The sequence below is a fragment of the Heliangelus exortis genome, chromosome 4 (genome assembly GCF_036169615.1).
Source record: "Heliangelus exortis chromosome 4, bHelExo1.hap1, whole genome shotgun sequence".
In the NCBI taxonomy this organism is placed as follows: Eukaryota; Metazoa; Chordata; class Aves; order Apodiformes; family Trochilidae; genus Heliangelus; species Heliangelus exortis.
Genome location: NC_092425.1, coordinates 20391706 through 20419530, shown reverse-complemented (window position 1 = coordinate 20419530; position 27825 = coordinate 20391706).

Below are 27825 nucleotides of genomic sequence, written 5' to 3'. Positions count from 1 at the left end.
CCCACCTCATGTACTTAAATTGTATGCCACCCAATTAAGTAAAGTCTAAAGTAATTCTTGATTGATTTTGAAGTTAATCATATGGTTAGCTAGCAATTCAGCAGAAATGACATTCATTAGCAAATTCACTTTTATGTAATTATTATCAAATACTATTGCTTAAATGTTGTTTTTCTGTAGTCTCTGGTTGGCTTTAAAATGGCAATGGCAATTGCTGTTTGTAATCTAACCAAAGCAAACCAACATATTGAGAAAGGGCACAAATCCCAAAATAGTTCAAGCACACTATTTTCTGACAGCTACAGTGAAATAAAGCATGACTATGACATTATCCCATCCTCTACCTTTTATTGAAACTCTTAAGAAGTGAAACCAAGCTGTTATTTCTTGATGGCCCTTTCCACCAGAGTAAGGATAAGGGCAGGGAAAAAATAAATTAAGATTTCTTACAACATCCTCTAACCTCTTTGACTCAATTCTCTCTCCTGTTTCCAAAAGGAAAAGACCAAATCAAACTAAAACAAAAGTTAAGGAGTATTACTACAATTGTAAAAGTGAACTCCGAAAAATTATATTTTTTCTTGGGTATCTGCATTCTGATATAGTCTCTATCATTCCGTGACCATATATCACTTTTCCACAACTCTTCTGCCCCACTGAGTGTGGAATGTGCTCTGACAATGAAAGGGAAGCACTTAGTGAGGGGTGCTGTCACTTAATAGACTCCTCTCATATTTCTGAAGAAGTTGCAAAATGTGTAATAAGGAATGTAGATGTTATCAGAAGGGCTTTTTCAATTAAGCTGTTGCTATGGAAAAATGAATTCTAGACCCTATCATAAATTTCCTGGAGGATATTGTACATCTCCTAAAACACAGTTCTCAGAGCTGATACCAAGTGGTGTATTCCCTGTTTCTGGGGCCACAAAGCTGCCTTGAGACTGCCATCTATTTGAAGAACGATGAACAGTCACAACTTCAAACATTCATGTGGCTAAAATAGTAAGCTGTGCTATGAGTATTTAAGGACCTATATGATGCTGACTTTCCTCCAAATAGGAGTTACAATCTTAAATTTGGTACCCAGCTCAATGGATTCTTTTACTTTAGCCCTTATGCTTGATTGACACTTAGGATTTTAGGTTTAGCCTTGTAATAATTCAACTTCCTGGATTTCTGAGTCTCACTCTAGCTTTTAACCCCAAGTTAGCTGCTTCCAATTCTCAGATGAGTATTGTTATCTGTGAGGTAGGTAAAAGGGAAGCACTGCCTTCTCACTAGTTTGCATATGGGTAGACAGACTCAACACTGATCTGTAAATCAAGACTGAATGTGTGGGCTGATAGCACAAGACCATGAGCTAGATACTGAAACATAAAGGTCTTACAGGGTCACCTTCCTGTGCAATGCCATCAGAGTTAAAGTAGTGGTACACATGCTTGGCCACATGGATGCAGAGAAGAACTTATTCATAAAACTGTTGGGAACTTAAGAACATTTAAGCACTGAAATTTCTGTAGTACGTTTGAGGAATCTGTACTAGGATTCCTTGTGAATCCTCTTTGCTTTCTGAGTCTTTCACCCAGCCTCATTCATCTGTGCCAGGTCCTATGAAAAATATGAATATGAAAAATAACCTCTTATATCACAGATGGCTTTTGGAAATGCATAAATATTGAGGTACAAAACTCACAGAATAGTGGTAAGTACCAGAAAGTAGTAGCTATACTGAAAACAGTATTTGACTCAGTAACTGTAGCAGTAACTATACAGTTTTTGACTCTGTACAGTCAAAAATGCCTTGGGCGACTGTGCCAGGATGTTCCAACAAAATATCAAAAAGCTGTTTGGTCATCCCAGCCTGCTTCTGTGATCTGAATAAGGAAGGATCTGGAAAAATATATCTTATTCTTAAAAATGACATAGTACTTAAGTACTTTTGAACTAACCCTGTAAATTGGCTAAAAATTAATGAAGAAATCTGAGTTCCCTTCTTGCTCTGCAGACCACCAGAATATCAAGGCATGATCAATATATGTAATCTTGACCTTGCAAAGGACAGTAGTACAAAGCACATTGGATAGTGCTGCTCATATTCAAAATTCACCCTACAGACTGGGTTTTTTTTGTATTAGATGGTCTACCTGTATTAGCTGAGATGAAATCAGGAGACCATTTAGTACCCTATGATTAAGTATAATAAAGTATGTTGTTTGATTTTGTTAATATCTAATTCATAAATATATCTATTTAATTTATCAAAGACTAGATCTAGTTCTAAAAACACCATTTTGGTAGCCTTATAAATTCTTCTCTTTAAGTTCATTTAGTTAGTTTTGTAAGAGTAGCTACTTTAGTATTGTCTGATTTTTTAGCTTCTTTTAAGTGATGACCACAGTAATGGAAACTATCCCACAATGGTAGTTAAGGTGATACTATCCTTGTCTTTTTTAATTATTAGAGGTCTTTTAAGTTGTGCTGAAAAAGACTACAAGGAAATTCAGTGCAGAATGTTACAAGACAGAAAGGTAAGAATCAAAGAGTTGCCTGCAGGCTCTAAGGCCCCTTGTTGCAGCAGTTCTTTTTACTTGCACAATTAGAATACTTGTTTGAGTCTGATAAGATTTCAGTGCATATCACATATCACATTTATTTCTATTTTCTCTTTATATCCCGTAACAGCATTATTCATATGAAATGCACAGGGTAATTTACTCTTAGTCTGAGTAAGTTGGTTAATGCCTTTTATGATAAAATGCTGTGCAGCAAAATCCTTCCCCTTGTATAGGGTTATAATTATACCAGTGAAAGAGGACATTACTAGGATCTTTTGACATCGAAAGCATCTTATTTTCTTAAAGTGTCCTCTGAGGAAAACAAAGCATTTTAAGGTGGAATGGGATGAATGGGATAAATAAAGAAAATTAACACATTCACATTAAGGTTTGCCTTTCTCACCTTTTGTAAAACATCACATCTGCATATAACAAAACAGGAATTTGTTCTTCATATAGTAGCTTTCAGCTATCTGAAATACATGTCCTAGTAGTATGTTTAAAAAAGAATAAACCAGTTTCCATTATAAGAAAATTCTAGCAAGATAAAGATCAAAGGAAACAAAAGAATATGTACATTACTAGTATGTCCTGTCATTAGCTGTGGCAGGTCTTTAACTGTCATAGACAAGACGATTATTTATATATGAAAGCCATTAGGATTCTTGAACTTCTTTTTTTAAAAAAAAAAATTCATTATTCTGAAGCAATTCTAAGGCAAAGATTTTTTTGGTGGGACTGGGATTTTTGGTAATATGCAGTATCATAGAATGACCAGAATTGTTTTGGTTGGAAAAGATATTTAATCTCATCAAGTCCAATCATTAACCTAGCACACTGCCTAGCCCACCACTAAATCACATGCCCAATTACCAGATCTATATGTCTTAAATACCTCCAGGGATGGTGACTCAAGCACTTCCCTTGGGCAGCCTGTTCCAATGCTTAAGAACCCTTTCAGTGATCACTTTCCTACTCCTGATGGCCACACTATTTCTGATATAAGCCAGGATGCTTTTGGCTTTCTTGGCCACCTGGGCACACTGCTGGCTCATATTCAGCCATGTGTAGACCAGCACTCCCAGGTCCTTTTCTGACAGGCAGCTTTCCAGTCACTCCTCCCCAAGCCTGTAGCATTGCCTGGGGTTGCTGTGACTCAAGTGCAGGATCCAAAACTTATCTGTGTTAAATTTCTTACAATTGGTGTTGGCCAATTGATCCAGCCTGTCCAGATCCCTCTGTAAAGCCTTCCTACCCTCAAGCAGGTTAACACTCTCACCCAGCTAGGAGTGATCTTTCTGAGGATGCATTCAATCCCCTCATCCAGATTGCTGACGTAGGCTTCAGAGAACTGGTCTCAGTACTGAGACCAGGGGAACACCACTAGTGACAGGCCACCAACTGGACTGCACTCCAGTAAGCATAACTCTTTGGGCACCAATCATCCAGCCAATTTTTTACTAACTGAGGAATACACCCATCCAGATTATGAGCAGACAGCTTTTCCAGAAGAATGCTGTAGGAAACAGTGTCAAAATCTTTACTAAAATCTAGGTAGACAACATCCACAGCCTTTCCTTCATCCAGCAAATAGTCACTTTGTCACAGAGAGAGATGACGTTAGCCATCTGTGCATCCAAGTCGTCTAGCAGGTCACTAATAATTTCCCTTGGATTATGGGAGATTCATTCTGCTCCCCAAACTGTAGAAGCAATATGAGAACATTAGAGGAAGGGGAATGAAGATTCCTGAATATGGCTATAAAGACTTTTTCCTTTACTTAGGTAGCTCATATATACACCACGTATCTATTAGGAGTTAGCTGGAATGCACAAAAGTCATAAGGATAACATGAAAATGACAAGTGTTTTGTTTTGTGGTTTTTTTGTTTTGTTTTGTGGATTTGTTTTGTTGTCGTGGTTGTTGTGTGTTTGTTTTGTTTTGGTTTTGTTTTATTTGCACAAAATAATGTTGGCAGAGAGAATGGGATGGCAGGTTAGGGGGAAGGGAGTACCCAAGCTCTACTACCGTTTTTGGACAACACTCTACACAGCTCCAGGGGAAAACAAACTCCTGAAAAACAGATTCTATTGCAGAGGAAGGCAGAGGTATGAACACAAGGGAACTGAAAGAACTGAGAAAAACTATGTAGGAAACAGAAACCAAGAATTCAGAATTCAGAGTTATGATCTGTTACTAACATATAACCTTCATTACCTAGGGGGAGAATCTGCAAGCAATGCCAGACACAGGGTGAATGCTCCAGAGTCTTCTGAGATATATTTCAGATGCTTCTACAAGGACAAGTTTGATAGGCTCTTGGTGTCCTAGCCAAAGCTATTATTAAAGCCACTGAAATGAAACCCATCTTATGAACAATAGTCTAGAGAAATAAAAGTAAAACAGTTTTCTACAGTAAGATATTTCCATATATACTCATTCTTAGATTATTCTTGTACCTCTTATATGTGATACAATAAAATAGCCAACAAAATGGTTTTAAGATTGCTGGTGCTTGCATAAATTCCTATTTATTTAAGAGTCAGCAGGAAACCTTCAAATTAAAATTTACACATCCCTGAACACATGATATGTGATGAGGGATCAAAATCAAATCAAAGCTCTAAGTCGCAGCATCAGAAATGGCTAAACAAGCCAAGTCTGTTTATCCACCAAAGTTAGGAAGAATGTGTGTTAATAATCCAAAACTAAAAGAAACACTATAGAGAACAGATTTTGGTTTTGGGGAAGAGACAGTTTTACATAATGTTTTATTGTTTGCTGATAGGAAGCTATTTAATGTATGATTCTGATGTTTATCCAGTGTGGCTTTATACTTCTGCAGTTGTTAATAGGCTTTAAATGAATAAAGTACACTTTGCTTCTACAGGACAGTGAAAGCTCTCTAAATCATTATAGCCCTTATAGAAATCCAAAAGAAAATCTAGATATGCAAGTTCTGTCTTATTTATAGTATAACTAAAGTAACTTTTGTAGTTGTTATAGTAGTACACCTTATAATTCCAGAGCTGAAGTGAGATCATGGATAAATAAGAGCTCTCCAGTGACCTGACCGGAGACATTATTTATTTATGAAAGTTATTGATAATGTATAATTTTCAAGGGAAACAAAAACAACAAATTAGTTTGCAAAGGACATCTATGTATATTCTAAATATGTAATGTATCGAGGTGCAGGCTCAGTGGATATTTATTTTACATAATAATAATAATGCATGTTTCCACACGCATATGTAAAAATGCTTAAATTTTCAAATGTTACTATTGCACAAATTCATGTCTCTCTGATTTTCATGTTTAATTGAATATATAACTTCACCTGTGAAACACTGCTTTGTGAACTTTTTGATCACAAAAGGTAATTTCATATGTACTTGTGCCATAGAAATAATTTTGCCTTTCATTTGCCTCTTCTGGAATGACTTTATCTCTGCAACTAACACAAACCTGGATTTTCCTGAACTAAGTAAGCATGTCCTTTACATGAAACTATCCTCCTATGATTGCAGTGAAATGCCTCACTCTTTTAGAGATAAGCCAAGGTATGAAGGTTTTCAGTGTCTGACAATGACTTACAGAGCATTTGGTATTAAGAAAATGATTATTCTAATCGTTATCAAACAAGAATAAATGAAAGGTCACAGTATTTCCCTAGCCCTGAGGAACTGCTGCAAGAACACTGCTGATATGCATCTGGGCTGCCTGTGTACATTGCTTTTTAATTGAGCCTCATAATACTCCAAAAAGTTTAAAATTGCACATGATAAATGAAAAAAAGATGGTTTTATAGAGGGACTTCTATAGTAATCAACTGAATTTTCCTAAAAATGAAAATGCTAACTGTTTTTTGCGTTGCAGAGAGGGGAACAAAAATGTAGATAAAAAAAAAAAAAAAAAAAAAAATCATCAGTCTTTTTTCACCCTCCCTATGGAAATGCTTGATTTCCTTTATTAGTTCTTATATTTCTTTGAATACTTGTTAAAAATGCTTGATTGTAGCATCTAATGAGAATAGAAGTAGAACATTCACTTAACATTCCCCTATAAAACAACTATAACTGTTAAAATTACATAGAACGTAGGGTTATTTTTGCAACATATTTTTAAGAACCTAGCATAACTTAAAAGTTGAGTTTACTCAAAACCTCAAGTTTACTACTTAAAAATAAAAAAAAATAAAAAAAAAAGAGATTTCTTCCTTTTAAGTGCTGAATCAAAACCATAACATAATGACTCTGAAATATCATTTCCCATCTATCATTTTTATCAACATGGTGGTCATTGTTTCCTTCTCCAAGCCATACCTTTAAAGTTCCCCACTTCGAGGAAGACAAACTGAATTACCATTCAAAATGTGTTCAAACAGAAAAGTCTTGATAGAAATTACATTGACTTCTCCAGTTCACTTCCTTCAACTTAACAAAAAAGGTTGCAGTTCAAGGATTTATTTTTCAAGCTCTTTACAATTTAGTGTGAAATTGTGTTATATTTCTAAAGGAATGTCAAGGAGCCTTTTGTGTTTAAAAATGAACTTTAGTTTGACCCTGTTACTTATAAATCTTAATTAACTCATTTGTAGTCATTTTATGATTTTTTGACATTTACTAATAAGCATAAGTGTAATGATGAAGATTGTATCAGTGCATTTATAGCCTATCTCCCTTCTTCAGGGTCATCAGCCTAGACAGTGTTAGAGCAGTACAAGTACCAACATCAAACCTAGGATTTCACTTGTGTATCAAAGGTGCTCCTCAGTGGTATCTCTGGCACTATCATATCACAGACACTTTGTTTCAGCTTGACTAAGTGTCGAGCTGTCTCTGTGGAAGATTTTTTTCCGCTGTTATTGTGGTTTTCTAAGAAACATTTACCTTTTCAGGACAGGCGGACAACAAAAATACTGTGCAAATGCAGTTCCTACAGAAATGTGTGGGACTCCAAATATGAATCATTCAAATATGAATCATAAAGAAATATTTAATAAATCCTGAAGATACACACAAAACTTTGAATCATCCCTATCATATGTCAATATCCACCTGCATCTGTAGTATCATCACCACTATGTTTGGTTCCATACATCCCAACTATGCCATGAATTTTCTGGCTAAGCATGCATTTTACACTTGGCACCCTCCAAATCTCCTTAAGCATAATCTTCTCTCATGGTAATTTTCTGTCTTCCCAAAGCTCCAAGGAGACCTTATAGTGGCCTTCCAGTACCTGAAGGGGGGCTACAGGAAAGATGGAGAGGTTCTTGTTATCAGGGCAGGTAGTGATAACACAAGGGTAAATGGTTTCAAACTGTAAACTGGTAGATTAGCTTACTCATGAGGAAGAAATTCTTGACTGTGGAGGTGGTGAAACACTAGCACAATTTGCCCAGGGAAGTTGTGGATGCCTCTTCCTGGAGGTGTTCAAGGCCAGGTTGGATGGGGCTTTGAGCAACCTGGTCTAGTGGGAGGTGTCCCTGCCCATGCCAGTGGGAACCTGGTGATCTTTAAGATCCTTTTGAACCCAAACCATTCTATGATTCTATGAAAATGGTGTATTTTAAAAATAGTCCTTCTTCACTCCCCTCAGATAAAAAATGCTTCTGTAGTCAGGGAATAACATAGAGTCTAGGCAGTCTGTAAATCTTGCTGTCAAGTATCACTAAATTTCCAGAGGTTCAGCAATGTTTTCACATATTTCTCCCTGCTGCATTCCCACCTAAAACTTCATCTGTACTGCTATAACCTTTATATGTCAGTAAAGTTTACCCATTTAAAGTTTACACTGAAATTTAATTTTATCACAGGGACATCAATATGCAAGATTATTTATTTCGATAGTGATAGCCACAGCTTTGAGAGAAAAACCAGCACCGCAAAAATTAATTCCAGTCACTTGTTTTGTAAATCTTCCATAGAAGGCTGATCATACAAGAATAATCCTGCTGAATAATTTTTCCAAAAGCAGAAGACTACATTGTAACACTAGCCTGTATGTTCCCAGCCTATGCAAGTTACAACTCAGTGACCTTCCCTAAGTGTACTTTTCTTTCTCAACTTTGTCCAGCTGTTTTTTAAACCATATAAAATTTGAGTATCTAAAACAATCCATGGCAGTAAGTTCCACGTAATACAGAAGGAATCTCCTGTATTATACTAGTATAATGTATTATACTTTTGTAATTTGTATTTGGGGTGTATATCTGTGAAAAAGTTCAGCTCTGCAGAACTGTATGCATGTGCACAGATATATATAAACTGCAAATTTACTAGACTGGGCTGATGTGAGCAGTCCTTGTTCATATAAATATTTCAATTTAGATTAAGAAGCCTTAAATTAGCCTTATGAAATCTATTGATTAATGAATTACAGAACTATTCAGCCAGCTGTTGCTTATTTGCCTGTTCACCTGGAGTTTCTTAACCTCTATAGATTCTACAGAATAGCAGCTGAGAATTGCCTATCTTCAAAAAATAATATATGAAAAGCAAACAAAAATCCAAACTCTCCCAACTATTCTTGCCCTTTTCTTTCATACAACATAGAATTGTTGTGGATTTAATTACTTTTAGAAATATGGCAGTCTGCTTCAAACCACTTATTCTGCTTGACCATAGGTTGAAAAGAAAATGTTCTATGCTGCAAAAGATAAACCTTTATCCCTCCTGTTTCTCAAAATAAAAGCAAAAAACAGACCCTCTAAATAACACTGAATTGCTGGAGAGGCCAAGAGACATATAATACAAACTATCTGAGAACCCATTCTTGTTTTTTAGATAGAACAACTTTTCTTACTAAGTAGTGGAGAGAGCTGTTGGCAGAGAAGATCATACTAGCAGGTGGTACTGAAGTTGGAACTAAATACTACAACAGTATCATGTTTGGATACCATTCAAGAATGAATGCTTCCGTACAAGAAATAACTAAGTAAGCCAGGACTTGTCAGGCTAGAAAAGAGATGACTGACTGCAAATGTGAGGACAGTTCATAGGCATGGATAGAGATTAATTGTCAAATTTGTTTTCTAATTTAAAAAGTAGAGGGCACCAAATGGAACTAGTGGACATTAAGCCCTCAACATTTAAAATTAGTGTATAGGGTTATTAAGTGCAACACATACACATCTGGCTTTGGAAAAAGATGTAGTTTTTGGAAAATCAGGCACTTAGGCAATGTCAACAAAATCACCTCAAATGAGAATACTGCCATCATGCTTAGAAATTCCATATTGAGTAACTGGTGTTCTGTGTAGTTCTAAAAAGCTATTATATGTTTGAATTATTAGTGCCAAACAGTATTTTTGTGTTACAGCTCTATGACTAGATCTGTTTAATTCTATTGCAGATTCTGATTATTCAGATTGAATTAGACTCAAGTCAAAAGTGGTATGTACTGTATACCACTGGTACCATTATTCACTGTCTGCAACACAAACGGTCACACTGTACATACTGATCCTCATTATCATTTAAATGAAGACTTTTCATAATCATTTATCACATAAATTCTTCAGACTATTTTTTCCATTCCCTCGTTACATGTTCTTCAAGTTTAGTTTACACATTTTTGCATTGTCAGTACTTTTGCTTTATCTGAATTATTCTGTACTACTACCCTGAATAATCAAGAATTGACTAAGTTCTACTCTAACTTTTATCTCAACACAGAAGCCTGGAAGCAATAATAGGGCTTTTCTATCTTATTTGAAAAGAAATGTAAGCACTCCCAGTCGCCTTTGAAAACCATGTTTTGAAGAAATTAAACTGCTGTAAATTCTTATTTGCTACACACTTGAGATGTGCTTTATGAGTATTGTTTGGGTCCTGAATTTTTTTTTACTTTGCATAAGTTTGCTTTCTTTAAGTCACAAGTTAAATCTATTTGAAGAGCATATGAATAAAAATAATTTCACTACCTGTTGTCCCGTGATCTATCTGATCAAGCTAAAACATTCACACTAAAACTGCAGTTTACTTTGCTGTTTTCTATAATTTTCTGAACAGACAGATCAGAAAGATTAAGCTATTGCATGAACACAGGAATGCAATTCCATTTCATTACTAGTAATCAATTTCTGCTTTTCGCTACAGAACACCATAGCAAATACTAAAAATGCTACCACCTGCAGAAAACAGAATTGTGAGAAAACAGAATTGTGCCAGGTGTTAAATAAAACTGCATCTTTAGTCCATCTGATAAACACATAAACATATCTTTCTTTGGAATTCCACTGGCATATTACTAAAACTATTCATCGGTCACTGAAATTTACAAGGTGCAGCAGGAAATGATGATAAATTCATCCTAGAAATTTCACAGCATAGAGAGCAGTCATTCAAATAAGTTCGAAGATAAAGAAAAAAAAGTAAATTATTTGTTAACTATGTTCTTAATGAAATATTTATTCAATATCATCATAGAGGCACTTGCATATGGGGACGTATTTACTACCACACATGCAAGTGTTTCATTTAGTGTACTTCATTGTGACCTATGGCAATACTGAAGCAGCTTAACATTATGAAAACTGAATTACTTCAGGATCAGACAATTTATATAGAATCTAACCTTGCTATGCAGGTAAAAAAGGTATTTGCCCTTGGCTATTACTTAGCCTGACCACAGGGCTTTCTGAAAACAGCAAAAGCTTTATAAGTGTCAGCTCATGGCTAAATCAATGTTTATGCATGATGTACCTTTGAATAGCAAACACTTGCTGCCTGCAAGCTAAACAATGTTTTTATCTGTTTGCCTATTTCTGGTCCTTCAACCACAGTACAGGGTGTTGCAAATCGCATTTAGTAACAATTATCTGCTGGAATTTCATGAAGAGGAAAGTAGCACGATTAATGAAAAGTGACATACAGAGATTACTTTGCTGTGCTAGTCTCCTGGGTGAACTGACGACTCTGTTGAACTGAAGCTTGACCTTTGTTACTTTTAACGAGGTCATCGTGAATGCTAAATGCTTGAAAGATAAGCCACTACAAATGTTCCCATATTACTTAATGATGCTGCCACTAATGAACTGCAGGTAGCCAATTAAGTCTAATGATACAGTTTTCACCTCTGAAACAAAGGTTGAATACAAAAAACCAAAGAAATGCCATGTTTTCTGTCAAGGTGTTTTAAATACAACCTCGGAATTCTTTGTAGAACATGTTTTCTTCCCATGTAGGTAATTAAGGGTCTAAATATGGATAAGCCAGAGTCCAGCTTTGAAGGCACTGTGTACCCAATGCCCTGCTGGATCACTGCTCAGTAGCTGTAATGTTTACATCTCATTTTCACCCTCAAACAGTGAAGTGGTTCAGTATCCTGCACTTTGCTGTGAAGATGTGTGGTGTTATTATGAGCCCTGAAGTTTCCAAAACAGCATTGAAGTAGTAACAAACTGCTTGCAGCAAAGCAGTGTAAAAATGAGTTAAGCCTCAAGGTAAATAGCTGTAAAATAAAGCCACTACAAGGATTAAACATATTCTCTCTTACAGTATTGACTCACATTAGCTAACTATTAGTGAAGGTAAATGTGACCAAATGAAACTGAGAAGGGAAGCTTGAAATCAAGCCTTGAATTTACACTGACTGAAAAAAAGGTCAACACAAACATGAAAAAAAAAAAATCCATTTCAAGATTACCCATAATTGCTCTCACACCTGATAATGCATTTATTTTTTTCCCATGGGAACCATATTTGATCATTTCATTAAGCAGAGATTTCATCACCTTTCTTAAAATGACAAAGTAACTCTCCTCCTATGAATTCTTATTATATATAAAACTGTGAATTCATAACACCACAAATGGAGGAATGCTAAGTATGTGAGGGGCTATTTCCAACAGAACACTGCTGTAAAGGTGTCTATAAGCTTATGGGATTGTTGTACCAGAATACCTACAAATACATGCACTACACTGTAGGCTCAGTGAAGCTCATCACCATTGCGCATAAGATGTGGGAAAAAATGGAGTAAAAAAAAGTAGTTACAATAAAAATCCCTGAAATTTAGAAAATCACATATCTATTTTTACTATACTCTCATGATTCCTTTCTATTCTACAAAGAGGAATAACCCTGTTGTTGTCTGTAATGTCTATACGAATTACAAGGACAGGAGTAGGGGTGGCACAGATTCCAAGCCAGTAATATTTACATTGGCATTAATTAAATAGCATATGTGAAAATCACAGACCTGAGGCTGTACTACTGGTGCCACACCAGGAAGAGCTGAAGAAATTGTTTCACTTAATCTGAAGGATAAAAGATGGAGCCTTTCAGAAGAACAAATACTGCATTTATATCACAATCCTGTTCTGTAAGAACCAGCTCCTCTCTTCTTTCTGTAGCAGAGAAAAAACCTAGAAGTAGTTCTTATGATTTGTAGATCTCATTCTAATAATTTCTATCCCAGAAAACAATGTAAGACTTTTAATATACCACATCCAGAGTTTGCTCTGCCTCCATGCAGTATTTACTGTTGAGCAGCAGATATATGAAGACAATATTATACATTGCTAAACAAAGCAAGAAAGTGAAAGCAAAATTAGAAACCTTAAATATGGAGAGAGAGCAAAATTAGGTTTTTTCCATGAGGCATCAAAACTACAATATCAAATGACAAACTTCTACTTTTGTAAAGAATCTTTTTACATCTTTTATACGTACTCAATTTACTGAAAACGAGAACAAATATTTTTGTACCATACAAACCAGAAGATTTCTTATAAATCCTTGTAGAATCTGGAGTCTAGAGATACTTATTAGCAAATATTGCACATTAAGATTCAGAGGTTTTGACTATTTAACTGCACTAAAAGCACAGCTACTCTATACAGTTTCATCTAGAGTTATTTGGCTTGTTAAAAAAAAAAAAAAAAAAAAAAAAAAAGGAGGCTTCAAGTTTGGAATGATTTACCCAAACTTTGATGACCAAGGATTCAGAGAAGCAAGAAAATACGTAACTTGCAACTTCCCACCTTGGGGCAGAGAGGAACCCAGGTAATCAGAAGAAAGGCAGAACATGTTTTTATGTCTTCTTGCACCAGCACAGGAGAACCACTATGTGGGGTTCTCATAATTTGCCTTTCTAGAGGCCTGCAGCAGGTCACTCAAGCTTCAGAGGAAAATTTGGTCTTTCAATTGTAATTCAAAACAAGAAACAGCTGCTGGGGCTCTTATCTCTGGAAGCCCTTTATGTTCAGGCTGTGACTAAAATTAAAACAAAAAGCTACAGAGCTGTGGAGTTTAATAATTAAACTCACCTTTTTTTAAATTGGAATTAAAAGGAAGACACATCCATGTTTTAGTTCATACTTAAAAGTGTATTTGTATTTCATACTGTACAGGTAAGTTTATTAAACCCTCTTTCCTTTTAAACCTTGTAAAAAACACAAACTACTACTAGAAGTATCAATGACCAGTTAGCAAGGGCACACAGTAATGTAGTTTGCTGTTACCTTCATCTAATAACCATTGAAAACTTTAAGTAAAAACTGATAGATGGGCTATTTCATCCTAAATATCCCTCTTCTAAAGAAGGCATATTTGAAAGCAAATTGTAATGGTAACATCGTTGGGACTTTAACATTACTGACTATTATTGAAAGTCTGTTCAGGTACCTTTTTGCAGACTGCAGTGTTAGAGTGGAAAAAGCATGATCCATAATAAAAACTAACTGTGTATAATAAACACTTATTCAACAGTTACTCTTTTTGGAGGACTGCGTGAATACTTTTATTTGAGAAAATTTTACATTGTTGATTATAACTGTGATATCTTACCTCTTAATACATTTTACAATTTTCACATAATGGTTCCAAAGGAATTTGTAAATGGCAGTAAATCATAAAATTCATTTTGCTTTGCATCAGTTCATTCATCCATGTTCCAACTAATCACCTAATTTCAAAATTCAATAAGCCTAAATACCTGGATTTATGATGCTTTGTCACAATTGACAGGGGAATTTCAACAATGTAGAACTAGAAGTCTATCACAACTTAAAGACAAGCACCTAGTTGAAAACAATTAAAAAGACTCTGCCACAATAATTATATCCACAGTGTTAGCAAATAAAATAAATTAAAACTGATTTTATTTCTGCTTTGGGAGATTGCAGGAAACACTAAAAAGCTTTAATTCAGACACTTAAAACAATGAAGTTGTTTTGAAGTAAAACTTTAAAGAGAATGAATTGGGCTTGGAGTACTAAGTGCTCTAAATTTCACATAAAACGTGCATGTAGATGTATTTTTAAAAACACACTATTCTTGTTTAATATTCCATAGCTAAAATGGAGCAGAAGACTTTTATTTTGATAGAAAATATTTTAGTAATACATAATCTCCTGTAAAATCACATATAGGAGAACGCAGTCATCCTATTATATCAACATGGAAAAATAAATGTGCAGCTAATATTTCAAAAAGATTAGGAACAGCAGCATTTATGAAACACACCTTTATTAAGAACCAAACCTTTAGAATCTATTGTTTCTACATCAGTTACCTGCAGCATAAATATTTGGGTTTTTTAGACACCACTGTAGGCACACCATAGCTTACTTAAGAGCTGTGCAAGTAGTTCTGGAGACTTGCATTTATGTTCAGTATTTAAAAGAGGCTTTAGGTTTTTTTTTGTGAAAATAATTGTGACAAACACAAGCATTCTGTCTAATCATTTAGCATCTGTTTTTCAAATTATTTATTGGAATGATCACATTTAGGATGTAAGTAATCTACAGGCAAAACTGCAAGCACAGTAAATAAATGCTATAATGCTATTGGGAGTGCATAGCTTTTATGCAATAATCAGAATTAAACAGAATGATCAAGTGCCATAATTTCTTTTGAAAGGATTTTAAAAGTATGAAATCGTCACAGTTATAAAAAGGTCTACAGTCCTCTGTTGCCTCTTTAATTAAGTTCTTTGAATTAATCAGATGCAAAACAACTAGTGGTAAAAGACACTATGTTATGCTGAATATTTTATCTCTTATTCCTATAACTGTTATTCTACAAAAATCTGTATGAATTACAAGATCTAGTGCCTTTTTGGTGATTCATAATATATGACTTATTGGTAAATGATTCCATTTCTCTCTTTATCAGATATTTTGACTTCCTGCTTTTGATAAATTTCTTTGAATCTGTATGTGCAATACTCTTTAAATTATTATGTATATAACCAAATATACTCATACCTGTTATCAAAGTATTTTTGGAAATACAATTAGTAGTTTAAAAGTTGTATAAACTTCAATTCTATCTTTCTGCTTCCATAATGAATGCTTTTGTTGGGATCTTTTTGCTTTTTTTTTTTTTTTTTTTTGATCAGCCACAAACAATACATGTTTTTCCCTAATATCCTGTTCTATCTCTATCTACCCAGCTGTATCCCAACCCAAGTATTTTACCTTCTGAAGACTGGAGACAGCAAAGCACTCTAATGAGATATATCAAGCACTTCCACGCTGCTTTTGAGAATATCTATGAAAATATCATCATCAGATTCTGATAAGAGATGATGTATATCAGGACTTCTATAAGGTTCCTATACATCAAACCAAGGTTCAAGTCTTGCTGTCCCACTACAGATATTTGTGAAAACAGCAGATATTGTACTTATGATATATATTTTAATAATAAAGTGTTACCCTGACATTGATAACTGAAAAAGATCAAACAAAATCATTTAACTTTAATGCAAGAAAAGATATGATAACATTCAGGTTGATATTTCTACAAAATTAAACTGTGTGTTCTATGTTTAGAAGGAAAAACCCTCATATTTTGATATTTTTGATCATTCTTGACGATAAAAAAAATAACCCATATTCCTTTGACGCAGTGAGGTGAAATTTGGTATTTGAGCAATGGAAATATTTAAACAAGTCTTGAGTAATGCCAAAGGATCCTGAGAAGACAGTACAATATTTTAATAATTTGATTCAAGTCAGAGCCAAATGAAGTTTCTAAAAGCATACTTGTGAAAATTTTTGCAAGCAGTGTCCCTTGCCCATGTCTTCAGGAATGTCTACAACTACTATTATAAACATTTAATATTTTAAAAATTCTGAAATCTTAAATTCTAACTTGGGAGGCAAGTCTGTGTCCTACAATAACAAAATTAAGCTTTACACTGAAGGACTGAACTGAACAGTGCTTATTTCTGGTGGTGAAGGAATGTCCTAAAGAACATCATTTGCCTTGTAAATATCCTCTGGAACAGAAAAGTTAAGGAATTAAAAATAAAAATGTGTTTTTCTTAAAATAAAATTTCACTCATCATACAATTGCATAGAATTATCAAGTGATTGGTAAAGCTTGAACTCCTTTTTTTCTGCACTGAACGTTTTAGTTCATTCTTAGTGCATATTTCCTTTTCTGAGTGTAACATTAAGATGTCATATACTAGGAAATGCTTGTAATTAAGAGTGGGCTACCAAAATAAACAATGTGTTCATAGGAATGGCAGCATTCTTATTTTATTGCTCAAAGGCAGCTTGCTCTACCACACAGCAGGACATACTCTACTATGGGGCACATCGTTGAGCCACTGATGGAGGGAGGCCAAGAAGGATTCAAGGCTGTGAAAAGGAGAAGTGGCTTGGAAAAAGAAATGATAATCCTCGTGTTTTTCAAAAACTGTCCAGCAACTTGGTTCTCCTGTGATCTCCCGCTCAGTAGCTGATGACATGCTTTTAAATCCCAAGTGCTGCAGTTTCTCCTGACTGCACACATGCACACATTGTCACAGGTCCCTCCTTCAGAAAAAGAAGTGTTATCCCATTGTCCATTTTACAACAGGAAATGTTGAAGTCAAGATGCTCAGTGGACCAGGGTGACATTTATGGGTCAAGATGCACATTCAAATGCAAGCTGATTTTCACAGCAGGGATGTGAGACACAATGACACCTATAAGCAAACCCCTAAGCACTGGTTCTGAACAAGCTCTTTTTTTTTTTTTTTTTTTTTTTTTCTTTCCCACTCTCTCTCCCACTTCCCACTGGATGCAGCATATCAGTTGGTTTTTCTTGGAAGAAAATAACTTCACTTTGGGGGATTACGGTAACATGAAAAGAGAAAAGAAAGGTCTGGATTTCTATTATTCACTTGAAAAAAGTCCTGAAATTTTACTTGTATTATTTGCACTGTTAAGACAAGTTGCACAGAAGAGTCTGACACTTTGTGACACAGCTTGTGAGATCTCTGCCATTTGGCTGCAAATCTGTGTCTTGCTGCTTGGTGCTTTCTACAGAATGAGCTTCTCTGATCATCTCAAGACATCTCTCATAACAGACAGGCTACTGGCGACACTCTCAGTGAAAGTCTTGGTCCTTATCTAATAGAATTTGTTTGCGTTTTGGTTTTTGGTTTTTTGTTGTTTTTTGTTTATGTTTTGTTGTTGTTGTTTTTTTAATCAGGGGATTAAAAAACAGGGATGAATAGTTGACTTGAAGAAATCTTTAAATATTTTTTTATTCAAAAGAATTCCATGGAAATTTTAGGAAAATAAAATATGGAACCAAAAGCATAAAAGTCTTGGTGGCAAAGGAGAAAAGATGTTCTACCTTCACTTTTTGGTCATTTATTTTGATTGGGTGTTTTCTACATTAAAAAATAAGGTGTAATAATTCATCAAACATTAATTATTAATCATATAAAATTAGTTATCTTCATGGTGAACTGATTAATTTTACTGTAATATGAAAGTGATTTAGGAAATACTTGAATCTATATCCTATCAGGATATATGTTCCTATCAGGAAAATCAGTTGTACTTGATTCACCTCATAATAGAGATAGTCTCCCTAACACTGGTTTTTAGAATCAAGGGCTTCAGTGAGCTTCACTAATTAAGGAACCTAAGTGATGCTTTTCAAAAGTCCGATAGGAATCAAGAAGCTTCGTTTTCTCATTTGCTTTCTATAAATCCTGGGCACTTTCCACAAGTCTTAGACACTTAGGGTTTTCTTATAATTTATAAGTTTTAACCTTTAATATGTGCCTTCAGTTCAAGCTATACTAATAAATAAACCACCCTTATGTTTCATATTACTATGATCCTTTTTTCCTCTTACGTATTGTTTTAATAAACATATATTTGGCTTATGAAGATGATGTTTCCACTTTCATCTTTTTTTTCTGATAGAGAAGCAGCTTATTTTCTAACTAATATCTCATTTTTAGGTGAGTGATATAATTATTTTCTCTACAGAAATATTAGGGAATATATCATCCCTCTTTTTAAAATTAATGCACCAGGAAATAAAGGATAATTATGTTGGCAAGATGTCATGTGGGAGGTATTGCCTACCAAATTCCATGACGAATTAGCTAATGTAGTATGTATGAAATCTAAAGACTCTGCCATGTTATAAGAAGTCCAAACATCTCTGCTTCAACTATACATAAACTGGACAGAGGGGAGAAAAAAAGTTCTTTGCATACTTATTTAAGTACAAACAAATCCAGTGTGGCACAGGCACGTTCACGGGAGCACTTTTAGCAGCACAATGCCGCTCATTTGGAGCTGGGCTGCCAACATTTCTACATAATGCCTTTTGGTATTCGAGTCATTTCACCAGTTGGCATCAACTAAATTCAAAAGCCTGTTTGTAACAGTAGTCTTTATTGTAGTCAGGATGCACAGAACAGCAAAACTAGTTTGCCCTCACACAGCAAAGGGCAGAGACACTCAAGAATATGCAAACTGATTCTACTTGGTTGATTTTCATTTGTCTCCTGAACAAAACCTCTCAATCACTAAAAATGTCATGACAAATCAGACAAATGGTAGCAATTCCCTCGAAACTTTAAAAGTTAAACCTCATCCAAGGAAGGCACACCAACAGATGGGAAAATGTTTGTAGGATTTGGATTGTGTAATTATGACATGCTCAACTTACTAAAACAAAAAAGAAACCGAAACATTATGTAGAAAACAACTGAAATTATAAAAAGTAATGCTTTAAAATTAATGTAGCTGATATGATCACAAAATGCTGAAAGCTATGTCCTCATAGATGAATTTATCGTGGTCCTCATACACTGATACTGGGCTGGTCAATTTCCATATATTTTGTGAACATCACCATTTGTTTCATTCACTGATTTTGATTTTTTTTTTTTTTTAGTGGTGGATGCATTTAATTGTAAGATATTAATACTTTTCTTAGGGATTAAAAATGTTTCATCTTCAGTGTATAGGAAAATATTTTATTTCCAGAAAAAAATCTATGGATCTTCCTCAAAATCTGCAAAGCGTGCAAGAGAGCAAAAGAAATGGAGGCTAAGATCCCCCCTTCCACTATATTAGTATTTTCAAGTGTACATGATGTAGACAAAAATTTTTGATCCACGGCCTAACAGATCCTCCTTAAAATATGAAACAATGCACATGTTAAAAAAATCTGTAAGTAATTTTTATATCACCATTCAAATTCCCAGATTTGTACAGTATAGGTACAGTGAGAAGGTAGGGGTCACATGAGAAACACATGTGCACTCTTTTCAGCCAAGGCAACTGAAATACTTTTTATTTATAGGTTGGAGATCAGCACTGGACAAAAGCAAATGCAGCAAAAGAGTAGTCCCTTTGTTTTAACATCAGACCTTTTGTTACAATTGTAACACAGATAAATGTATTTTCATGCAGACAAACAAGCCTAGAGCTCTGCTAAGGCTTTTTTGGTTTTACAAACTCATGCAAACTGATAAGTACAAGAGCTATCTGTCACCTGCAAGCAAGTTACACTAATGGCCTGTCTTTCACTCTTTCCATTAGGTATTTCTCAAATTGGTGTACAGCTGTCCTAGCAACCAGCTGGATGGTGTAGAAGTGTTTGGCAGCCAGCTGGTAGAAGCAAGTTGTCCTAGACTATTGAGGGAGTATTAGAAACTTCAGGAATCCCCCTCTTGAGTAAAGAGAGGAGAAGGTAAGAGGAAAGCTGCTCATCATCTGGGTGTGTTGGAAATCAAGACAGGCTTTGATGCCTGATCTGGAGCCTGATCTGGAGTCTTACAGATCAATATCCAAAGCTCCAGCAGAAGATCTGGCAGAGAATGCAGCAGGATGGAAAGTGTCAGAGGGCAGCAGGAGAATGGGTTGCATTTGGAAGGTGGATGGCTACAAGGAAGCTGGGTCATCACAGTCCCATGGCTGGATGCAGGTGGTCATGGCACAGAGATTATGGCAGCAGGACTGGTGAGAGGCAAGACTGGTGCAAGAAATCAAAGTGCCTGTGGACAGGATGAGGGTAGAAAGTCCCACGGCACTGTAGTGGTAGGGACAAGGGCCCTGAGTGGTCAGGGATGGTGGGAAAGGACAGTAAGGCTGGTTAGTGCTCACAGGACTCAGACAGAAATTTGTTTTTCAAAGTATTAAAAAGAGGTGAGGATGCAGTTTGTTGCAACTAATTCACTACAGCACTGATCAACAGACAGGAGGTCTTAATTCAACACTTTTCTCATTCTAAGATCAGCAGAACAAGAACAAAAGTGGTATCCCTTTCTCCTTTCAAAATAAGTACTAAAGATGTGCTTCTGAGGCTTCGGTGTCAATCAGTAGGAATCAGCAGTTCTCCAGTCCTAAATGCTACCCAAAGCTGGTTGGTTGGCTTTCTTTTAAGAGAGTCAGAGAGTTTTAAAAACAGACAAGAGAGGTACCTGACAATTTCTGGTGTTTCAAGGAACTTGATGGTATAGTTTGGCTCAGCAGCAGGGCTGAGGCAGAAGCAAACACTGCATGAAGCCCCAAAGCCACAAGTAAAGAGGAATGAAATAAAGAGACAACACTATCATTGCAAGAAGCATTTCAGAAGGAAGAGGTATAGGAAATAGCAGGGGCTACAAGTGGGTTCCCATTCCACACTTTCCCCTCTAGTCTCTGTAGAGCAGTAATGTCTCAGAAGAAAGCAAATGGACGTGCAGATGGCAAAAGCTGTACTGCCACACACCATGTTAATCTCTTGTGGGCATCACTAACAAACAGGGTGGTAGAGTGGCATCTGCTTGCACTTGTTTTACTCCAGATGACCTGTTATACTGCTATTATAGCAGATCACTGCACACAAACTGTGATGGATAAATGTATGTCAAATCAAGATGTGAGTGGCATGTCATAGCCTAACCCCATTAGTGCAAGGAAGTATTTATTTTCTAGGAACAGCAGCTGGGATGCATTTAGAGAAAGCCAAGCTGTGGATTAGACATAGCTGTACTATTATTAGAGTTAATGATTTGGAAACCTTCAACCACAAAACTAATGAGAGAAAGGGTATGTGTGTATGTAAGCATGCTTGCCATTTAAGTGTTTTCTGAGATAAGTAGGAAATTGTGTTTGATTTGTGGACTTAAGATGACTCACCAGAGTGTCAGTTCATTTTCATCTAACTTGCATATAGCAAATATTGTCTGGTATTTGAAACAGTACCTTTTTGGCAGAAATAGAAACAACTTAGGAAGATCAATACATTTCTCTACAATATTTCAGGTATATTTTGTTTGTGGTTAGTTTATTTTGCACCTCATTGTATATGCCTGGTTTGGGCTATAAACTCCTAAAAGCAATACCAGGCTCCCTTTTCTCACCCATATACATTTTTTTCTTCCCCACACCCCTTGGTCCTTATTTCTGCTTTATACAGTGCTGAGTGAACTGAATATGCTTGGAAATATAAAAACCAAATAAAGTTCTGATGTGGATAGTAAGAACAGTAGATGGGAAATTAAATGGTTTGTATAACACTAACTTAAGCAAATGCAGCATGTTTCTTTTGAAATACTAAAGTGAGCATCCTCAATAACTGAAGTGAAAATATTATTACTTACAGAAGTTACCACAGTATTTTATTTATAACATATTCTGATTATTCCTTAGTCTCTGATTTACACAACATTAGTATGAAAAAATAAAATAAAGATAAAATAAAATTTTCCTACTGGTTTTGTACAAATATTTCCTTGCTACAAAATTAACAATTTTTTTTTGCCAGTCAGACCCCTGTACCAAGTGTATTAATTTGTCTTGCTGCACACTTTGGAAAATACTATGCCTATCTCTTGGCAAAATCTCCAGGCATCTTCCCTGTCAGATAAGGAAAATCAAGAGAACAGCTCTGGGATACGTTTCTTTCTGAAAGTTGTACTATACAAGAAGTGCTAAGGAAGGAATCAGAAAAGCTCAGAAAGTTTTGCCTGCACACAAAAAGTACTTGAACTGTCACAGAATCGTGGCTCCTTAATCTAAGGTTTATAACGAATTTACAAAAGGCACATTCCCTTCTGGACATGCCTGTAATTCCCATTACCATCAACAGGGGTTATAAGCAAGATGTAACAAAGAATAAACCCTTGTGTGTTAGCAGTGACCCCGTTCAACAGTGTCTAAATCAATACCAATGATTTGACAGTGTTACTTTCAATATATTCTGACTAATTTGAAATTCAGTTTGCACTTAACTAATGAAAGAGTACATTTTAATCCTCCTAACGAAAGGATATAGAACAACCATTGGAGACTGAGCCAAATCCAACAGTCAATGAGAAACTTTCACTCAATTTTAGAGAACTTTGGATTGGTCCCATAACAAATAACATGGAGTTCAGCCCCACTAAAGAGAAAAAGATTGCAAAGAGTTCTATTCTGACACTTATCCTGGCACAAAACATCTGCTACTTTAAAAGGAAATTTTCCATGTACACCATTCCAGACTTCAGAAAACACAGCTTAAAATACAGTACACTGGAGTTTAAGAAATCAGTGTCTATGTGGGGGGAGGGAAAAATGCTAAAGGAACTTAAAAACGTAATTGTTTCTTTCTGATGTCATATCCCCAACATGTTTCCCCCAAAACAATCCCTCTCATATTTCTGAAAAAAAGCCAGTAAGTGTTGGGCTGTGAGAAAAAAGTCAACGGAGGAGACAACTGTGCATACAGTTGCTTGTACAGTGAATGTGGAATTTTATTCCTGATACAAGTAATTTTTCAAACTGCCCCAGAGAAGATGAGACACAGAGGAATGTGCACACACATGAAATTAGAAAGTTAGGACAGATTTACAATATAAAGTCTCTTAATCTGTCTGATGACACTGGTATTGTAGGCAGCACAATGGCTAAAATATTCTTATTAGGACTGTCCCCCAAGAAAACATGACCACAGAAATCCCAGACAATTTCATATCTGAGTTTAGTCAGGGATGCAAAGATAATCTTACAATCCAAATGTAATATGAGGCAGGGTTCCATTCAACTTGCACAGAAATGTACACATATTCTGTATGGACACTTTGACATCATCTGGAATACATGCAGTAACTCTGTAGTTCCAGCAGTAATCATACCTCTATTTAATTATTTACATTTTCTGTTGTTCTTAAATGCTTTACACCAATTTTCAAAAGAAAGTTACGGGAATGCAAAAGTTCACTGGCTCAAAATGCAGAGTTAATAATATTCTTTTAAAAAAGAGTTATCAATTTGTGGCTTCAAAATGCAGTTCTTCATTCAAATCATTAAAGTAATGGCTTCATTCCTTTAAAATTATTTTATTCTGAACAATTCTTTTCATAGAGAACATTACCTATATATGCTAGATCACTATCTATAAATTATGTACAACAGAAATAGTAGTGTATAATAGCTCTACTTAAGTAAATATGTATTATTTATAGTGTCACAGGTGAAGTACTAAGAAAAAAGACAGTATGCCAAGAGCCTTATTGCACTAATAACTTGTCCTAAAAGCTGAACATGTGTAGTACTGGCTTTATTCCCCCAACTATTTGGATATTTAGTAAAATTGTAATAAAATATTTCAAATAAACACTGCATTATTAATGTACTTCTTATTTGCCCTAGGGCACCTCTGGCATAAATCTATTGTTTAAACCCTTTGTTCTTCTTACATTGCATACAATGAAGCTAGTCCTGATCTCATTTATATTACCTTTTAAACTGGTGGAACTTCATGAACAGTATAGAAAGTACTCCTGATCTACACCAGATGACAAAACAGACAAAAGAAGTGAAGCTTTTCTGTACCAGACTCTGTTGTTTCTGTTTCTAAATCAGTGCTAAAAACTGAAGTCACATATGCAGTATTTAACATTCTAAAATGAACTCTAATCAATATCTTGGTCCTATATTCTGTTGAAAACCATACCAGCACTGCAGAAAAGCAAGACACTTCCTCTATCATTCCTGATATTTCACAGAAGAAAATGTACCCTGATAAATTTATCTTGAATTACAAAAATTCTTTATATTTTCAATACTTGACACTGTTTGTGATAAGAACAACAGCATCAATCAATTCAAAATGGAACTAAAGTACATGGTTCTTAAATTACATTATAGATCAATTTCCTGTTCAGAGGGGATTAATGTATCAGTTTCACTTTGTAGTTTGGGGTACTAAATAATCCTGAACTATCAGGAAAGAAAACATGACAACAAATTGGTTGCTTTCTTCAGTTGCTGCCACCATGCTGAAGTTAAAAGATAAAACTTCGATGTATTGCCCCCAATCTTCATCTAAGTATTTATGTATGCTCATTGATTAAAAGTATACAATGTTTCACTCATCCAAACAGCACACATCTCTAAATTCTGTCAATTTACTTGGAAATAGAGCACTCATATATCAGCTGTTAGACTTCCAGCTTTTAAAATTTTATTATTAAACTACATTTCTTATTGCCAATGCCCTTAAAAATTAAAGGGTTCAGGGTCTGTTAAGGCAGTCTGCAGGTTCCTCTCCAAGTTTCTGGCGCATCTCTGCAAGTGAGCAAAGCGATGGAGATCAACCCATGCAGAACTTGATGTGCACATCTGGAGATTTCCAGATCTGCCATCTTCAGTGTTCAGCCAATCACTTATCCAGTATATAAAATTTAAAATGTGCTATTGGTTCAAGGTGCCTTATTCTGGACGCCAACTGCACAGTAAGATATTTGGTAGTTTTCCAGCTTGATTTTCAGAATCTGGCCTCAATAATTGAAAAAAAGCACTTTCTGAACAGTATAATTTGTAATTATACTGTTAGGGGACATCGTAACGAATAATGTCAAAGACTATAATGCATTAGGCAGTTCTTCAAAGTTTGTTACATAGGTAAGATCATTGAGTTCTTTTGCAGTGTCCTCTGGCAAGTGTAGGAAAGAACATTTTGCCGCATTCATGAATGAAATGAGGGTTTCGCCATACACTTGATTTCTGAGTGCACCTAAATCAGCATTTTAATATCACTCTAAACCAAGTTCTGCACAATTTAGGAAGCCGACGAGTGCAGAATACCCATCTAACACTCAATATAACAGCAGTTTCACAATTTTCAAATTTAAGTATATAATTTTCTTACTCTGGAAAAATCTCCATTTTTGTAAGAGAGAATAAAGAGTAAAATAATTATGTATGCAATACTGCCATTATTGTTGCTGAAAACTGCTGCCTCTCTTCTGAATTTTCATCTAGTTGATATGAAAGAAAAACGTCTTTAAACCTTTAAACAGCTAAGGTGTGTGGACTGGGAGACAAATTTTATTTGCACCATTGCCGAAAATGTTTCATGGGATTAAAATATTTTAAAGATTGGTCTAGGTCCATATGGCAATCCTCTGATAAACATCAGCCCAGCAACCCTTATGCTAAGAGAACATAGGCTGAAAATTTCTGTGAGAAAAAAAAAAAAGTAAATCTAATCCCTCCATCTTGGAGAACACTTGGAGATCACTTCAGCATTTTTCCATTTCTAGTACAGCTTTTACATAAGATGGTGACAACACAGGATGAAGTCACATCGCAAATAACACAATCGAACCAGTAAGTTACACTCTCTTTCAGAGACTTATTTTTCTAAACTAAAACTTTGTGCACATATTTCAGCATACAGTTGAACAGGCAGCAGTGTGTGCTGCATATATGAGAATATGTTCTCATATTCCATCCTGGCCTTGAACAATTCCAGGGAGAGGGCATCCACAATTTCCCTGGGCAACCTGTGCCAGTGCCTCAGCACCCTCATAGTAAATTCCTCCTAATATCTCATCTAATATCTCATCTCCCTTCAAATTTTAAACCATTATCCCCTGTCTTCTTGCTAAACACCCATGCAAGAAACCCTACCCCAGCTTTCTTGCAGGCCCCCTTTGTGTAGTGAAAAGTGCCTATAAGGGCACCTTGGAGCCTTCTCTTCTCCAGGCTGAACAACCCCAACTTCCTCAGCCTGTCTTCATAGGGGAGGTGCTCCAGTCCTCTGATCATGTTTATGATTCTCCTCTGGACACACTCAAGGAACTCTATGTCATCCTTATGTTGTCTGCTATACTGAAATGCCTTGAAAGAGTGTTACTGAGGGATTCAATGCACTCACACCACCAAAAGTACTCCAAGATAAAGCTCTGCTAAAATTAGCAGAGACTCATATCTGTGTACTATTTTCCTTCTCTTTATACTTTATTTATATGTTTATTTATTGAACCATTAGGGTTCTCTTCACTGACACACAGAACATTTCTTGAAACCTGAAGCAGATTTGATTTAGAAATACACCTATAAAATAGGGAGGAGTACAGCTAACATCAGAATAAATTCAATCAAATACTTGAGTTGGAGAAAGACATACCTAAGAATTAGCATACTGCTAATCTCACAATAACAAGAAAGCTGCATCAGTAAACAAACACCCTTCTTTGTTTAATACTCATAACAATTGAATATATAGCTTACATAAAATGTTCCACTTTGCTTTCTTGTTCACACATGATTTCCAAACTTGTAAACGTTCTAGCAAATTATTTTATTGAGCCTGATGTGAATATTAAAAAATCTTTGGAAATATGCAACACCTTCAACAAGGAAGGGCTCAATAAAATATAGAAGGGCTAAACAGTGTTAGCTGTGCCATGTCGTGGTTGCAACCTCTTCTTAGGGGAACCTGATTTCCCTGTCTTCATGGTTCTCTCCTACTGTCTTACAAACCATCATTTTTAAAAGCAACAGGATCCCTCTTAACACAGTAGTGTTAATGTGTTTCCACAGACTATTCTGTAAGATTGAGAAATTACCTCTTCTCTTTAGTTGCCATTCAAATATTGCACCAAAATACCAGTAAATTTTTTCCCCAAAACCGTACTGAAGAAATCCCATATAAATATGGCAAGCCAGGTTAGGTACTGGCTACATATTACAATGAACATTCCAAGAATTCTTTTTTGCATGGATACAGTGCTTCAACTAGAATGAATAC